Here is a 16,776-nt window from a genome sequence, read left to right as displayed (position 1 = left end):
AAGATCATTTATAAATATATGACACTTTACTGTGTTTGTTTATGTACACATCACTTTTTAGTCTATCTATCTTTAGAGAAAGATATATTATTTCTATGTTTCTAGAATATAATATGAGGCATGGGATATACTAATTTTCTTAAAAATCTTTATTGAATGAATGAATGAAACACTAAACAATCATTGTGATGTTATTTCTTGATTCCTGAAATTAATTGAGAATATGTGATGGTCGATCTTTCTCAAATAATTTTGATTTAGCAACATCAACATGATTTCATAATATGCATAGTCAGTCCATTTTGTGAAGTCAATATGAAAATCACAGCAAGAAGCCTGTCTGGAAAAATAAATCTCTGAGAAAAATCTTTCAATGTAATTAAGACTTTTGGAAAAATCATTTAGTAGTTGCTCTTTGAGAATGTCTGCTGTAAAAAAAAAAGGAAATATCTAATAGAAACTGGTGGAGAAGTACATTTAATTTTAAGCGGCTGGATTCTTTAATTTGTGAGGCCAAACTGTGACATAAAAATGTATGAAAATGGACTGAAAAAAAAGAAAAGGGGTTGGAAACATGACAGTGGTGGTGATCTTTGAAAATCTAAGCCTGTTCATTTAGACCTCTCCAGATTGGAGCCAAAGGGGTCCGGAAATGAAGGCAGAAAAGAGTCTCTGCTATCTCCCCTTTTCCATTGCCTGGAATCCAAATGGAATGTTTTGGCCTAATTTTAGAGACCAATAATTTGCCCAATCTAAATAAAAGGTTACGCTTAGAAATGAACAGTAGCCCACTGACAATGATAGACTACAGAAAATTCAATTAAATTATTTTATAAGATGGTAGGATATCTATTAGTAATTCTATAGTTAATATCACAGAAGAACCAAGTATGATTCAGGTATACGAAACCGTTTGGAAAAGAAAAAGGAAACAGAACATTGCTCTATGCATGTTACCAACGGACTCCTGGGAGGGCACTTATCAGAGGTAAACAGAGATATCCAAAATTTGGTAAAATTTAATTTGGGAGCTGTTTGTACCAAGAGAAACTTGGCAAGGACTACAAACTATGAACTCAGATTTAAATTTGTTTTTATTATGAATATTATTATTTAGCAAAGAAATAGTTTTGCATGTTAAAAAGACAGCAGAATTAACATTATTCTGGTCACATCTGTGCTGCAGATTTGGCTGTTAGTTAAGTGGCTGCATTTCCTAGTCATAATATGGTCATGAGTTATTGTGATTATAAATATGATCTAAGTAAATGCATGCATGTGTGTTCAAATACAAGCATGAATACCCTCACACAAGCCCTCTTATAAATAATGTCCAAATTCTAGCACAAGCTAAAGCTAGTGGGGTATTTGCATGTTTGTTTCCTCCTCCAGCAAGTGATTGAAATTAAAAAGTTACTCATAAACCAGTTATACTTAGGACTACAAACTCAGACACTATCATGACTGTGTATTTTAATTTGATGACCCTAACTTTTGGTGAGTATGCCTTAGCTTGTTATATTTTATTACCATATGTAAATAAGCCAGCTTGTATTTAATGTAGTTCTGGGGCATGTGCTGCTGGTAAACTTAAGTTATCATAGAACAGTAGTGATCTTTTTCGCATATGATATCAGATCTGAACCTTCAACCGAGAGGTCTCAGTGATGGTTCTCAGCATGTCCTGTCTTGGAGTTATGCAGCTGTGCTTGCAACAGACTATACTTCCAAACATAAATCTTCATAATTGAGCATGCCTCATGCTCAAATAGGAATTATGCCTTTGATTATATTTTAAAACATTTAAAATCCAGAAATCTAGCTTCCTTTATATTTGTCTCTAAGAGACTCAATATTATGCCCTTTACCTTCTTGAAAAATTTGCATAGTGATTTTTTTTTTTTTTTGAGTTGGAGTCTCACTCTGTCGCCCAGACTGGAATGCAGTGGCTGCTCCCGGCCACCGCAGCCTCAACCTGCTGGGCTCTGGTGATCCTTCCGCCTCAGCCTTCCGAGTAGCCAGAATTACAGGCCCACGCCACCACGCCCGGCTAATTTTTTGATTTATTGTAGAGATGAGGTCGCGCCTGCCCAGGTGGGTCTCGAACCCGTAGGCTCAGGTAATCCACTCACCTCAGCCTCCCAAAGGCGCGGGTTTACAGGCTGAGCCACCGCGCCCGGCTGCATAGTGATTTAAAGATTGTTCTTTTTAAAAAATTTGCAAATTGATTTAAAGAATTTGGCTCTGTGAGCTGGTATTTCTGCTCACAAGGTACCTATTTTCTCATTTGTGATATGTGGCCATTAATGACATCTACAACGTAAGGTTATTTCATGAAGCCTGTAAAGTGCCTTTTACAGTGCTTGGTGCCTGGTAAGCACTCAGTAAACGTAAGTGATCTTTATTACAATTAAAACATTTATTATTATACTACAAGGGCTTAAGCAATCTCTATCATCTATTTACTCTAAGAAAGTGGTTAGGTCTGCTGAAATACTGGTAACTGTTCAGCTTCATGGAAGATCAAGTAAATGTAACTTGTCATGTTATATGCATCTCAGACACAGGGAAAGAAGCCAGATGTGGCCATAAATTTCACTGGGGCTTTATTTTTTTAAAAGCATAATGATATGAGAAAGCTAAGTCAAATAAAGAGCATTATGAAATCAGCACTATTTTAATATCACATTAGTAATTACATGGGATTATCCTAGAGCGGTTTCCAAATGACTTTCTCTATCACCCAAACCCATGCATTTTGTACATATGCAAGCATATACTTGCACATGAATATGTAACATCCAGTTATTGATTTAGGAACAAAGACTCCCCAAAGGAGTTTTTAAAACTCTGCTATGTCCCAGCATGCCATTCTATATTTTGCATCCGTTTCTGAGTCAGCAAAAATGTATGTAGAATCATATAAAGTCTGATAACTCCCCTGCTAGTATAAGAAGTCAGAACCCACACATGGGGGTTGGTGTGAATTACTTATCCTATCCTAGGCCTGGAACATATCATTGCCACAAAATTCACTGCCTGTGCAATCATCAGGGCTGATGGTAATATAAGAATAGTTGGGTCATGAAACCACAGTAAATTGTCAGGATTGTCTAGCATATGGTGGATCAGGCCAGAGGTATTGCCTTCTGATCTCTGGGGAAGCTATCATACTATAAGCTGGGCACCAGGCCACTAATTTAGGGTTAAAAATTTGAATTGATTCATTGTCACTAACTTATGATATAATCTGCAGCTAATCACTTGGTTTCTTTCTTTCTTTCTTTTTTATTGTAGAGATGAGGTCTCGTCAAGTTGCCCAGGAGGGTCCCGAACCCGCGAGCTCAGGCAATCCACTCACCTCAGCCTCCCAAAGGCATGGGATTACAGGCTGAGCCACCGAGCCCAGCCACTTGGTTTCTTTATACATAGATGAGCATACACTCAGAGGCCTATTTATAGGGTTGCAAACAGTCTACAGAAAGAGCATTAAGGCAGACTAGTCAGCCTCATTCCAAAGTCCTCTGAGTATAAGGGACAAATCAAACTATTCCAATAGAGAGAAAAGGTGTTCCAATCCCACCCTGCCTATGAGTATGTTGTGAGACGATAATGATAAATGAGCTGCCCAATTCTCTTCACAACATGGAGTGGCATCTCTGCAGATTCATCTAGTGGGTACAGAAGCTATGGCCTCTTTCAGTAGCTCTCAGTCTGCTCAGGGCAATGAGAAATGATGGGAATCAGTATAACGTCATAGTAAAGAACTTGGACTTTGGAGACAGATGGTCAAGGGTTTGGATCCCAAATCTGCCATTTATCATTGTTTGGCCTTGAGAAAGTCACTTAACCTTTTTCAAACTGTTTTCTTATCTTTAAAAATGAGAAAAAATAATGGGATCTTTCTCATGGTATAGTTGTGTGGATCATACAATCCTTAGCATATTGAATAATTCATAGTTACCTGTCAATTAATGTAAGGTAATGCTACATTGTTAGGCATTCAACATGAATGGGGTAGTTACCATTTTAGACCAGGAAACCATGGCCCAGACTTCATAAATATTAATCCCCAGGGGAGTCTTAGAATTACCTGCCTGGAAGAGTCCAGGAGCCCAGGAAAACATCATCAGACTTTGAGGATAGTGGAGGATCAGTTAATGTCAGCATTAGCATTATGAGGTGTTATGAGGAATCTCCAGTCCTAAAACAGTTTAATAGTGTTTATTCCCAAAGGTTGCTGGAAGATTTAAATGAGATAGGGTATGTGATGTTTCAAACATACTGCTTGGCACTCAATAGGCACTCAGCAACAAAAATTTTCCTTCTTCTTTTGTTTATTGAGTGCACGTGCCTTGGACCTCTGCAGCTTGGTTTGTCTCAGGGCAGCTGGTGCCTGTAGGAGCTGGCTCCATCCTAGGGTTCACAGCATATGCCTGGGCCTAAAGTGGACTTCACCTGGAGGATTCTTGGGATGTTAGATTAGTAACAAAACTGCTTTGGTGAGTGGGATCCTATGAGAGAGGGAGAGAGGCAATATGAGATACCAGACAGAGCCTAAGAAAAACTACTCAGAAATGCTGTGTTTCTAAGTTTAGTAGTGCCACTTACTGACCTTGTGACCTGAGTGTTTTATGCATAATTTGAATTTTGTTTTATCAGCCTTAAAATGGAGGGAATATTCTATGTCGTAAAGTCTGTGATGATAATGTAAATGTGAAAATGTGTCTTAATGAAAGTGCTTTGAAGATGAGAAAGCATATACATAAGTGGGGAATAGGAAAGAAATATGTTGGAATCAACATGGAGGCCGTTAAGTGGGTCAAAGCTAGACTTCCACCAGGCTGCCTGAAGTGATCATGGATATGGTCAAACTCAGGTTTGTTTTTCATGGAATCTCTACTTGCACTTTTTACATGTCTAAACTTAAGGAAGTTGCTCAACTCAAATACCATCTCCTTCATTAAGTCTCTGGATTCCCTGCTCTCACCCTCTCAATGCTGTAATTAATTGCTAATATCTCCAAACATCTATAATCCCTTAGCCTTATGAGTGCTGTCCAATAAAAATATGAATACATGTGTAATTTTATACTTCCTAGTAGCCACATGAAAATGATAAAAGAAATGGGTTTGAGTAATGTTAATATTTTATTTCGTTAAAAACACAAGACATTTTATTTAATTCTAATATTTTAAACATTTTATTTACTCCAGTGGGTTAAATGAATTAATATATTAACAAAGGAATGAATGAATGAGTGAACAAAAACTCCTAAAGAGCTAGTTTTTTTCCCCTATGGAAAACTGGCAAGGTGGCACTGACCAAGATGTCACTTTAACTTTTATAGTCATATGATCTTTTAATACTGAACTTCTACTACTTGATTCAACCAATATTTGCCAAGTACTTAATATAAATAAGGCATTGTGTTAAGTGCTGCAGGGTGTATCTTATCGAATAGAGACACAATAATTTTTCTAAATGATCTTAGTTTTAGTGGCCCATAATTTAGGAATATATTTTAATTTCCCGTGTGCCAGTTTTAAAAACAGGTATAGCTCATCATGCTGCTCAGTTATCTAGGATCCTACATACCTAAAGAGTTAAATGTGTTTGCCTAGAAATTTACCATCTCAGCTGCAACAAATAACTTTCATAAAAGATGCGGTTTTTTTTCCATAGTCCATCATTTTAGAGGCAAGCAAAATGAGAGAATATTTTAAATTCACATTACTAACTTGGAATAAATTATCCCTAAGAGACTTAAAAACTTAATACTATTTTGTACTTTGGGGAAAATAATTAACACTGAGTGCTATAAATATATCAAGCACCAATCCAATTCAATGCATGGGTCCATAAATTCCCCAGGGGAGTTTCAAAATCCATGTTCTGGGCCTGTCTTTGGACCTTTAGTCATTATAAAACGTTTACTTGTCTGATGCCTTTCCTGAATTGGGAATTCTTTGAGGGTCAGGAATATCTATCTATCTATCTATCTATCTATCTATCTATCTATCTATCTATCTATCTATATCTTAGTCTATTTTATGCTGCTATAACAGAATACCCAAGACTAGGTAGTTTATAAAGAACAGAGATTTATTTCTTACAGTACTGAGACTGAGAAGTTCAAAGTCAAAGGGTGTGTATCTGGCAAGGGCCTTCTTTTTGTGTCATCTCATGACAGAAGGAAAAATGGCAAGAGATCTTGAAAGAGAGAAAAAGAGAGGAGAGAGGGAGAGAGAGATACAGATAGAGATGGGAGGGGCTGAACTGATCCTCATCATTTTATCAGGAATTCATTCATGAGGGCAGAGCCCTCATGATCTAATCACCTTTTAAAGTTCTATCTCTCAACACTGTTGCATTGGGGATTAAGTCCCCAACACATGAACTTTGGGAGACACATTTAAACTATAGCATGCTCAATCTACCTATCTACTTACTTACCTATCTGTCACCTATTCAGGTGTGCCCTAGCACAATTTCTGGCACATATCGTGAGTTCAGCAAACGTCTGTTGAGAGAAGAATGCAAAGTAAAATCGTGATACTTTTCATTTGTGAATCATTACATGAATCCTCTGAGAGTAGTAATCTTCACTTGCCAGATGAGGAGAAAATGTTAATGACTAAGGTTGTGTGCACTTATCATACTCTCTTATTCACTGACCAACTATGTCCACAGATTTGTGATGTACTTTCCTATAATAATTTTATATCCTCACACCTTTTCCCCATCATCTGACTCAGATTGTTGCAACTTTTACATATTAATCATTTCGAAACCACAGTACTCTGAATCATTGATGGGTTCTGGGTTACAATGAAATACATCCACTAGTAAATGAGAGCACTTCTAGGAAATCTTGGTGCCACGTGCCTCTTTTGATAAGCTTCCAGGCTGCCAATCTGGGCCCATCTAGAGAAAAGTACTATAACCAATCTTCAGTATTCCTTGTAGGCAACTGAGAATTGCTAGGGTATTTGTGGATACTGGAAGAGTTTCTCAAGTTTCTGCCTTTTGACTTTATTTCAATCAGTTAGGATTTCTATAATCAAAGTTATATGTATATGTTGCATGCTTGTAGAATATTATTGAGAAATGAGTTTTTATACAACAACTGTTTTCCTTTTTCTGTTTGAGATTCATTTGCATGTCATTAGTTGCTGAATTTCTGTGGTTTGTTTCTAGACATAAAACTTGGTTGTCAGAGCCTCGTAGGCTAGAAACCTTTAATCTTCCTATCTAACCATCTTAACATGAGTTATGTTTGTTTTTATAAACATACTAATAAAAAGATTTTAAGCAGTTTGGGCTCCATAAGAGACAAACATGCTGACTGAATAACTTAAAGGATTATTGGAAGGCTCTAGAGTGGGTGTTTTATTGGTTGTGAACTCAAAGGTTGTATAATCTCAGCGGATGTTTGTCATAATATGCTGCTTACATACTAGGAAGGTTACACATTGATCGAGAATTTGAAGATACTTTATATATTATTACTCGCCGTTAGTACTTTTATTTTTTCCAGTTAAAGTACTCAGTACTTTTATTTTTCAAGTTAAAGTTAATTTCCTTTTAATTTTTATTTTAAAAAGTATGTAGTAGCTGAGATAATTCTTTGGAAACATTTACAATTTCTTCTGGGATTATAAAGCTTTCCAGGATTTTAACTTCTTTTTGAGCCAATTTGGTAAAATACCATATAATGCCAGCTTATAATCAAAGCAACATTATCATTTTGACATGTTCCCATCTAAACCCATTTTGTAGGTCTAGGTCTTCTCTGTCCTTGGCCCATATTTTTTCTACTGATTCCTAGAAATCTTGTCCCTTTGAGTTACAAGAACAGTTTTATGTTAGAATATGTCCTGCCTGCTGTAAGAATTAGCAAACAAACAAAAGCTTGGTCTCTTCCTAATCTAGGCTTGATTCAGGCCAGCCTGCAGGGCAAAGAACATGCTGGTGGCTTCTCGAGTTTCCCTACCTTGTTCTTTTCTTCCTCTGTTCCCATTTTCCCTTGGTGGTTTTGACCTTCTGCAAAGTGGAGGAAAGACGAGGACAGGAGAGTCATACGTGCAGAGCACAGCAGTAATCTGGCACTAATTTCCTGTGGTTGAGGCAATTGTTTAAATCAAACTCTTTGCCCTAGGAGTTCTGTGTGGGCTTTTCAGAGATCCTGCAGGGCTCCCTGGGGCACTTCTCTGGATTAAAGCAGAATTTTGCCTTCAGCTGGTCACATGCCCACTACACACATGGATATCTCAAATATGTTTCTGTTAAGGTTTCTTGCCCCATAGACACTCTTTGGGATGGTGTTATGGGTTGAGTTGTGTCTCCTAAAAAACATTTTGAAGTCCTAACTCCTGGTACTTGTGAATGTGACCTTTTGTGGAAATAGGTCTTTGCAAATGTAATTCACTTAAGGTGAGGTTATATGGGTGAATCCAATATGACTGGTGTCCTTATAAGGAGAGAAGACAGAAGTACACAGAGAGAATGCCACGTAATGACAGGCAGAGATTGGAATGATGCAATGGCTAAGGAACACTAAAGAATCCTGGCAACACAGGTGCCAGGGTGGGCCAAAGAAGGACCCTCCCCTAGAGCCTTCAAAGGGAGTAAGGCCCTACTGACACCTTAATTTTGGACATCTTGTCTTTGGAACTATAAGAGAAATACTGTTTCAAGTAACCAAAGTTTGTGGCAAGTACTTAGCTACAACTGCCCAGAGAAACAGTCATTCCATATCTCTATAGGTCGTATGATATGCTTGTACATTGTCCACTGACAGCCATTATTACCAGAAGCTAGGAGGAGGGCAAGGAAGCATTCTTACAGGGACTCAGTGAAAATGGAGTGTCTAGGCCGGGCTGACACCTGGCTAGGATGACACCTTGATTTCAGACTTCTAGCCTCTAGAGGAAATACATTTCTGTTGTTTTAAGTACCCAGTTTGTCAAACTGCATATCAGCAGTTCTTGAAGACAATTGTAGATGGTATCTCTTTTGAGAGGGCTCCATCATGATGTTTCCACTCAGTTTCCCATTTGGTTTTCAGGAACTATGTGTCTATAATTTACCATTAGTGAGAACTCAGTGACTTCCTAGCTTTGCCAGTGGAACCTGTTTCCAAGGACACATCAGGTAGCAGCCCTAGACTACAGGGGACACACTTTCCCCCATGGGAGTAGGGGAAGGAATTGACAGTGAACCCTATCGTTTCCAACAACCTCAACCCTTTCATAGCTTCTCTTTGGTATTAGGTTGTGGACAAGAACTCTCTGTTGCAGAATCTATACAGGTCATTTAGCGCCTCACTTTGGAGTTTGGATGTATTGCACCAGCTCTTTTAGTTTTTTTTGAGGCTTCTGACAAAATGGAAACAGAAATTATTCCATTTTAATATTCTGGTTTAAGCCCAAATTAATTTCTGTTAGATTTTCAAGCTTATTGAAATTAAATTGGACAGAGCATTTTTTTAAGTTTAAAAAAATCCTTTTTTTTTTTCTTTTTCTCTCTTTTTTTTTAAATTGGTGTCTCACTTTGTCCCCGGAGGGCAGTGGCAAAATTACAGTTTACAGCAGCCTCAACCTTCTGGGCTAAGGCAATTCTTCTGCCTCAGCCTCCTGAGTAGCTGGGACTACAGGTGTGCACCACCACACCTGGCTAATTATTTTTTGCCTTTTATAGAGATGAGGTCATGCTGTTTTGACTAGGCTGGTCTCGAACTCCTGGGCTCAAGTGATCTTCCCACCTTGGCCTTCCAAAGTTCTGGGATTACAAGAGTGAGATACGTACTCAGCCAAAACAAAGCAAACAAACTAAAAGAAACCCAAATATAAACTTCTATATATTATTGTTATATTCCTTTTCTGGTTCTTATGTTGCTTATATTTGTTTTCTCTCTCTCTTTCTCTCGTTCTTGATCAAACTTGCTGGCCTTTGTTTTGTATACTGTATTAGTCTTTGTAAATAATCATCTTTCTGGGGGCACATCTCATCAACAAGGGTAACTGCACAATGAATATTTGTATACCTCACTCTAAATTGTACACCACAATTTTAAAATAAAAATTAAAAGAGGAAAAAAAAATCTTTCTATGTTATTGATAATTCTAATGTTATTATAAATTTTACTCTTTTTATTAATTTTTTAATTCCTGGTTTCTTTCTTTGGTTTATTTTGTTGCTTAGCTTGTGGAGTTGGAGGCTTATTCACTTCATATGAAAAATTTATTTCTAATAAATGCAGTTTTTTTTTCTTGAGTATCAGTTTGACCATGTAGGAAATATTCCATCCAATGTTCATCTGCCTGCCTTGCCTTTTCCCCTTTCCTACTAATAGGACTTTGCATTTGCTTAGGAATCTATCCTATACTTAGATATAAGAAACTGTTATGCTGGTTCTTTTCTAAAAAGTTTTTTTTTTGTTGTTGTTTACTTCCACTTGGTTTCTCCTTTAATCCAAAAGTTTTTTTAGAAGACTTTGGTTTTCCTGCTGAGACCCTGGAACTGCTGCTAGACTTGAGTCACTAACTTTTGGATTGCTGACCTTTTGATGTTAACTTTGACTTTTAACTGGATTTTAATTTATTGGATCTTAATACAATTTTATTAGATTTCAATCAGTGAAAACGATCCATATGACTGCTGATTTGAAAATTCACCACTATTTTAAAAATGTTCTGATATATGATAAATTTGTGAACATTCCATGTGTTTGAAAAGAACATGTATTCTGTTGGGTACAAAGTTCTACACGAATTTCTAGATAAAGCAGCTTAATTATGTAATATAAATTCTCTACATCTTTATTCGTTAATTAATTTTTTGAGGTACATGTGTTAAAATTTCTCATTGTGGTTGTGAAATTGCTAATTTTTCTGTTATTTTTATGATTTTGATTTCAAAAGTAAATTGTTAAGAGCATAAATATTCATGACCATAATAAAGTTTTAATGGATTTTACATTTTATTGCTAAGAAATGCCCATCTTTTTTCCTGTTTAGTAGTTTTAATCCTGAAGTCTATTTTGCCTTATATTTATGTCCTTATATTAGCTCTTCTTTTGTTAACATTTGCTTTGAAATACTTTTTTGCCTTTTATTTTTAACCACCCTGTGCTGTTTCAATGTATTTGGATAGCTGAAAAATAGTATATGCTTCCTCCGCATGACAATATTTGTCCTTTAATATAGGAATTCAATCCAGGAAAATTGATCATAGTTACTGATGTACTTGGATATGTTCTTAGAATCATGTTTTATCATTTATCTTTTGAATGCTCTCTTGACATTTCTTCTCTTTTTACTGCTTTTTATGTAATTAAGTTTTCTTTGTTCCCCTTTTCCTCCAGATGATTTGGGAATTATGTGTCCTAATTCTCAATGGTTAGCCATAAGTTTTTAACAAGTATGCTTAAACGTACAAAAAAATCAACAACTAGAGTAGATCAACATGTATATTTGTCCTTCTAAGATGACAAGAATGCCACCCTTCTTCCTGATATCCCTCCCTGTTCTTCTTTGCCACACTCCCTTATGGAACCCACCAGCTCCCAGCTTCAGCTGGTTTTTCTTTATCCATGAGTAGAGTAGGTGGGTTGGGGACAGGAATAATTTCAGTTTCTTCAGTTCTTCTGCATTGCTGGTGGAGGTCCTAAGTGCTGAATGTCCTTCAGACTGAAAATAGATAGATAAGAGAAACTTTCCCTTGCTAATACCAAAAATATCTTATACTTTTGGGGAATTATTTACTCTAACACAGTCTTTATTTCTTTTCTTCATGTAGCCAAAGATTTGGCCCCATGAATCCAAGAAAAAGAAATATAGAGAGAAAAGAAAGAAGAGTGGAGAAACACTTTCATGACACAATCTTTTAAAACGTATGCATCACTAAATAAACCATAAACAAACTAAAAAAGGCAAACATATTGTCAGAAAAATATTTGTAGTACCAAAATATATAAAGCCTTAAGAGCGAGACTTTCTGAAACATTAAGAAGGACTAAAATGTAAATAAATTACTGAAAAAGACAAATGACCAATACGTGTATAAAAAGATGATGAACATCAGTAATAAGTAATGAAAAGCAAATCTGAGTCACAATGAGATGCCATTTCTAAAATTTTGCATGTATTTTAATATTTTTTGACAAAAATATTTAAAGTGAATGAAAGTATCAAATATTGAGGGGGGCACACCTCATCAACAAGGATACCTGCATAATGAACATTGTAGACCTAACCCTGAATTGTACCCCACATATTCAAAATAAATAAATAAATAAGAAAATATCAAATATTGACAAGGATATGAAAAAACTGTAATTTAGTTCATTGCGAAAAGGACTTTAGATAGATTTGTACAAACTTTAAATTTCTATTAATCTACTATTTCTATGACATAAAATGTAAATAACCCTAAAGAAAATAATCTCGCTGCTAAGAATTGAGCTTATGTAAATAATATATTGAATATTTAAGGACATCTTTTTCTTTCTTTAAACACATGCTTTTGACTGCCTCCTAAATATTAAGCACATTCGGTGCATTTGAGGTACAGATGTGAACAAAACAAAGAACTTTACTTTTGTAAACATTTATTTTGTGAGGGAAATGCCAATAGATGTAAGCAATAATCTTTTAGTCTTGGTTGTCATCTCTAGTGTGATATTTTTTGGAAAGGAAGTCAGCTATAAACAGCCAAAGTCAAATACTAATCATGGAAATTCTATTAAATGTAAATAAAATATTTTATAAGGCTACAGAAATATTAAAGATATCTTGGCTAAAACCAAAATATAGAAATCTTATGTGATGTATTTCAGGTTCAATTTGCTTTCTTTAACATTATAGTTAGAACTTACATCAAATCTTATTAGCCAATTGTCCCATTTCATTTTACAAAATAATAAATTTCATTTAATTTTTAATATTTCATATTTTCCATATTTTATTAAGAAAAAGATGCTATTTATTAATCTTAATAGTTTTTAACTGTCTTTACCTTTCTCTTACCACCACATAGGAAAGTTTTGGTAATGATATACAATTAAATTACTAAAATTATTTCTGATTTTTATAAATGATTCCTATTTAATTTTTCCTCAAAGCTAAGCACTGAAGTTTGATGCATAAACATACACAATTATAATACTCTTCAATTAATAAATAACATGATTTAGTTGCACAAAACATTGCATTTATTGCAATTAAGTTATGAGAAAGAACATATTATTAACCTTGTTTTATAACATGTTCTAAATGGGTAAATTTATTATATTAAATTATAACATAATAAATTTGACTGTATTATTTTTAGTCGTCTACCTTATAATTTTTCTATACATTTATTTATCTATGGTTTTATAGTCTATAAAACTCATTAACACATTTATTTTAACTGAAAATTAGCTTTTTCCTGTAAGAAAGTAAGTCTGATTTAGCTAACGAACTTAACAACCATTATTTGGTTTGCCAATTAAGTTATATGTTGGAGACTTTTTATATGTTATCTGATGAAAATGATAAAGCTGGAGCCCCAAATAAATGAAAAATATATTCCAACATATAACATAAAAGGTCTATTGTTAAAATTGTATAAGAAAAAGATAAACTTAATAATAATTCAATTATTCAATCCTCTCTTTGTATTTTATATTACACAAGATAAAGACAAAAGGCAGCAGATTTAGTAAACAATAATTTGCTTAATGTTGGTAATGAGAAAGTGTATGGCTCATTGATAATACATTTTATAACCAGGTGTTTTCAATTATTTGCATTCGAAATTTCAGGAGGTCTTAATCAGGTTGTCAGCTGGTAAATCAAAATAGTTTATGGTAATATCACTATGAAATATTTGGCATTGCTAATAATTTAAAATTCTAATTTTTCTTTACTTGGAATGACATTAAATAGCAAATGAAACCACCATGGCAAGTTAAGAGTGAGGCCTCAAAAGAAAGGGACGAGGCTTATATGTTATTATCTTTAACAACCCTTTTTCCTGGTTTTGACCAAAAGTTCTCACATTTTCTTTTTTGCCCAGGACCCTGCAAATGACATCACTGATTCTTGTTCCTTCCTTTATTTGGAAAAAAGACCAACAAACAAGTATTTTATTGCACTATCTGGAGAGTGGGGTGAGATGGAAAGGTAGGGTGGATCAGGAGAGTGATCATAGTTGCTGTTTTTCCAGTGACTGGCGGGTAAATTCCGTATTGGGAATGAGGAGTAGATTCTTGACTCCAGGCCTTGTTCTCCAATCTAGCTGTACCAATAACAAAGTGATAGTTTGATACCATCTGACTCTGGTGTTGCCTTCTCCAGGAAATACTTTGGAGGAAATGCTTTCTATAGTGAACTTTGCCTTCTTCCTCTCAATAGACCTCAAAGTCTGAGGATGTGTTTGTTGTTGGAAACAAAAATTAGGAAATAATAAAACAACAATTTTAATCTTTTGAAAGAAGTTTATACTTGCCATTGCTAGACTTAGGGGGCAGGTTTTAGTAGAAAGACAAGGGAGCTTCCTTATTAAAATGGTTCAGGGATACTGGAAACATATGGTGTTGGTGAAAACGGAATATGGTCTTATGGAGTAAACCAGAACTAAACTCAATTCAAGCTTCTGCTCTTTCCCTAACACATAACTGAATGTTTGTTTTTCACATGCACATGTTGCACACTGGCATGTTGTGAGGCCGAATAGAGATAATGTGTGGGGCTACTTAGCACAGTGTGTGATACAGAAGTCCTTGATAAATACATGCTAATTTATTATCATTGCTACGGGTTGGAAGTAATTTTCACAGAGGAGGAGATGATTCCTGGACTATTCTTTACTCTTTTTCCATACTCCCTGCTCCTCTTCCTTATGCCCTTGCTCTTCTCTGTTCTCGATGAGGTCATTCTTCATGAAAATAGACTCATGGGAGAATGTGGACATGTATTCGGAACAACACGTTTTGATGAACAAAAGGAACGACTCTCACACATCCTTCCAGTTGTACTGAATGAATATCATCAGTGTCTCCATGCAGGATGTAGTGGTTTGTTTCTTCTCCCATCAATCTTTTCTTCCACAAACATTTGTTGAGTGTCTGTTTTGTATTAGGTACTCTCCTCGCACTCAAGGAGGTTGTAGTCTAATGAGTGAACAGGCATGTCATTTTAGTGAGATGTCACTATGTATGATAGAAAGCGACAGTGAATACTAGGGGAGTATGTGGGATGTCAGCTAATGCAGTCAGAATGATTTCTGGAAGGCTTCTTGAAACTGATAGCAAGCTAGTTGAATTTTAAAGAAAGAATAGAAGTTAACCAAGTGGGTAAAGATGTTGCTGGCAGAAAGGGCTTCCAGTGTAAAAGATGGGATCCTGTGAAAACTTTATGGGTGTAGAGAATTAAAAGACTGGCAATGACTATTTATTTTCCCTGTTTTACTGAGTGTATTTTTTCATTCATTGCTTTATACATCATGTTGTCTAGATTATAAGAATAGAAACTAGTTTATGAGACATAAATGGTGAAAATACACTTAGATGAGAAAAAGTTTCTCTGACCTAAAATGATTCTGTCAGGTGTTTCATATACTCAGAAATGGTAACAAACAAACATACAAAAAAACACTGTACACTAATATTTTTCATTAAATAATTAATTCTGCATTTTTGTCTTGGAAAAAACCTACTTTGGTCAAGTATGCTTATGAAGTAATGGATTTTTACAAACACTATCATTATCTTATTGCAATGACTCATCATTTGAACCCTTGGACTTTACATCCCTTTGAGTTACTTCTGTCATTTATTTGTAGAAATTCTAATGGAGTGGAATGTAATTTTTATTTTTACTTTCAATTCATGATTTTGATACTTAGATACATTTCCTTAACAGGTACATGGTGATCACTTACTTTGTTACAGTCACTGTGCCAGAAACTGGGAACAAAGCTGTGAACAAGAAGACTCTGTTCTTAAGGAACTGACATCTAATCTGTGTGTTTAGTTGGGGGCTGGGTTAGATGGGCAAAGCAGGAGTAGGATGGGTGAGTAGTGAGGATGCAAAGAGATTAAAGGGCAGTTACAGTGCAGCCAATGATGAGGGTTAGGAAGGGCAATAAGGGAAAAAAATATCCAAGCTCATATAGTGAATGAAACCAGGAAAGAAGGGGGAGAAGAAAAGATGCAGTTATAAGAAGATGTAGTGTTTACAATCTATTGAGATTCACTGACAAAAGAAGAGGTGTGAGTAAGATCATTTTGGGTTTTCTGTTCTCAGTCAATTCCTCAGACAATTGCAGATTCATGAGTGACTGAGAGATCTCAGACAAAACCAACAAAACACTGAGCTGTCTTCACACTCAGACTGCAGAATCATGAACAAATATGTGGTTGTTGTCTTAGATCTCTATGTTTGGGGGTAGTTTGTTACATAGTAATAAACAACACAAATACCTGGGTTAATTATCCATCCAAGTAAAAGCTCCTTCCCAACCCAGTCCCTGTACTATTTACCTGAAAAATCTCATTTACAGGGTGTCTCATTTTACTCTCTCAAGTTGCTCATGGAGACAAGAACATTTTACTGTTCTCTAGTATACCTTCTTGCTTTCTTGTCTTTCCCAGTTTCAGCAAACGCTCATTGGCCTAAAATACTCTGGAGAAGAGGGAGATCTTCAGAAAACATAGAAGAGTCCAATCCAAGATGCAATTTTCTTCTTCTTGGTCTTATTTAAGTGCAATTTGTTGTTTTCTAGCCA

The sequence above is a fragment of the Carlito syrichta genome, unplaced genomic scaffold, assembly GCF_000164805.1.
Source record: "Carlito syrichta isolate Samal-C Ts95f unplaced genomic scaffold, Tarsius_syrichta-2.0.1 Scaffold305676, whole genome shotgun sequence".
In the NCBI taxonomy this organism is placed as follows: Eukaryota; Metazoa; Chordata; class Mammalia; order Primates; family Tarsiidae; genus Carlito; species Carlito syrichta.
Note: the sequence above shows the minus strand (reverse complement) of the source record.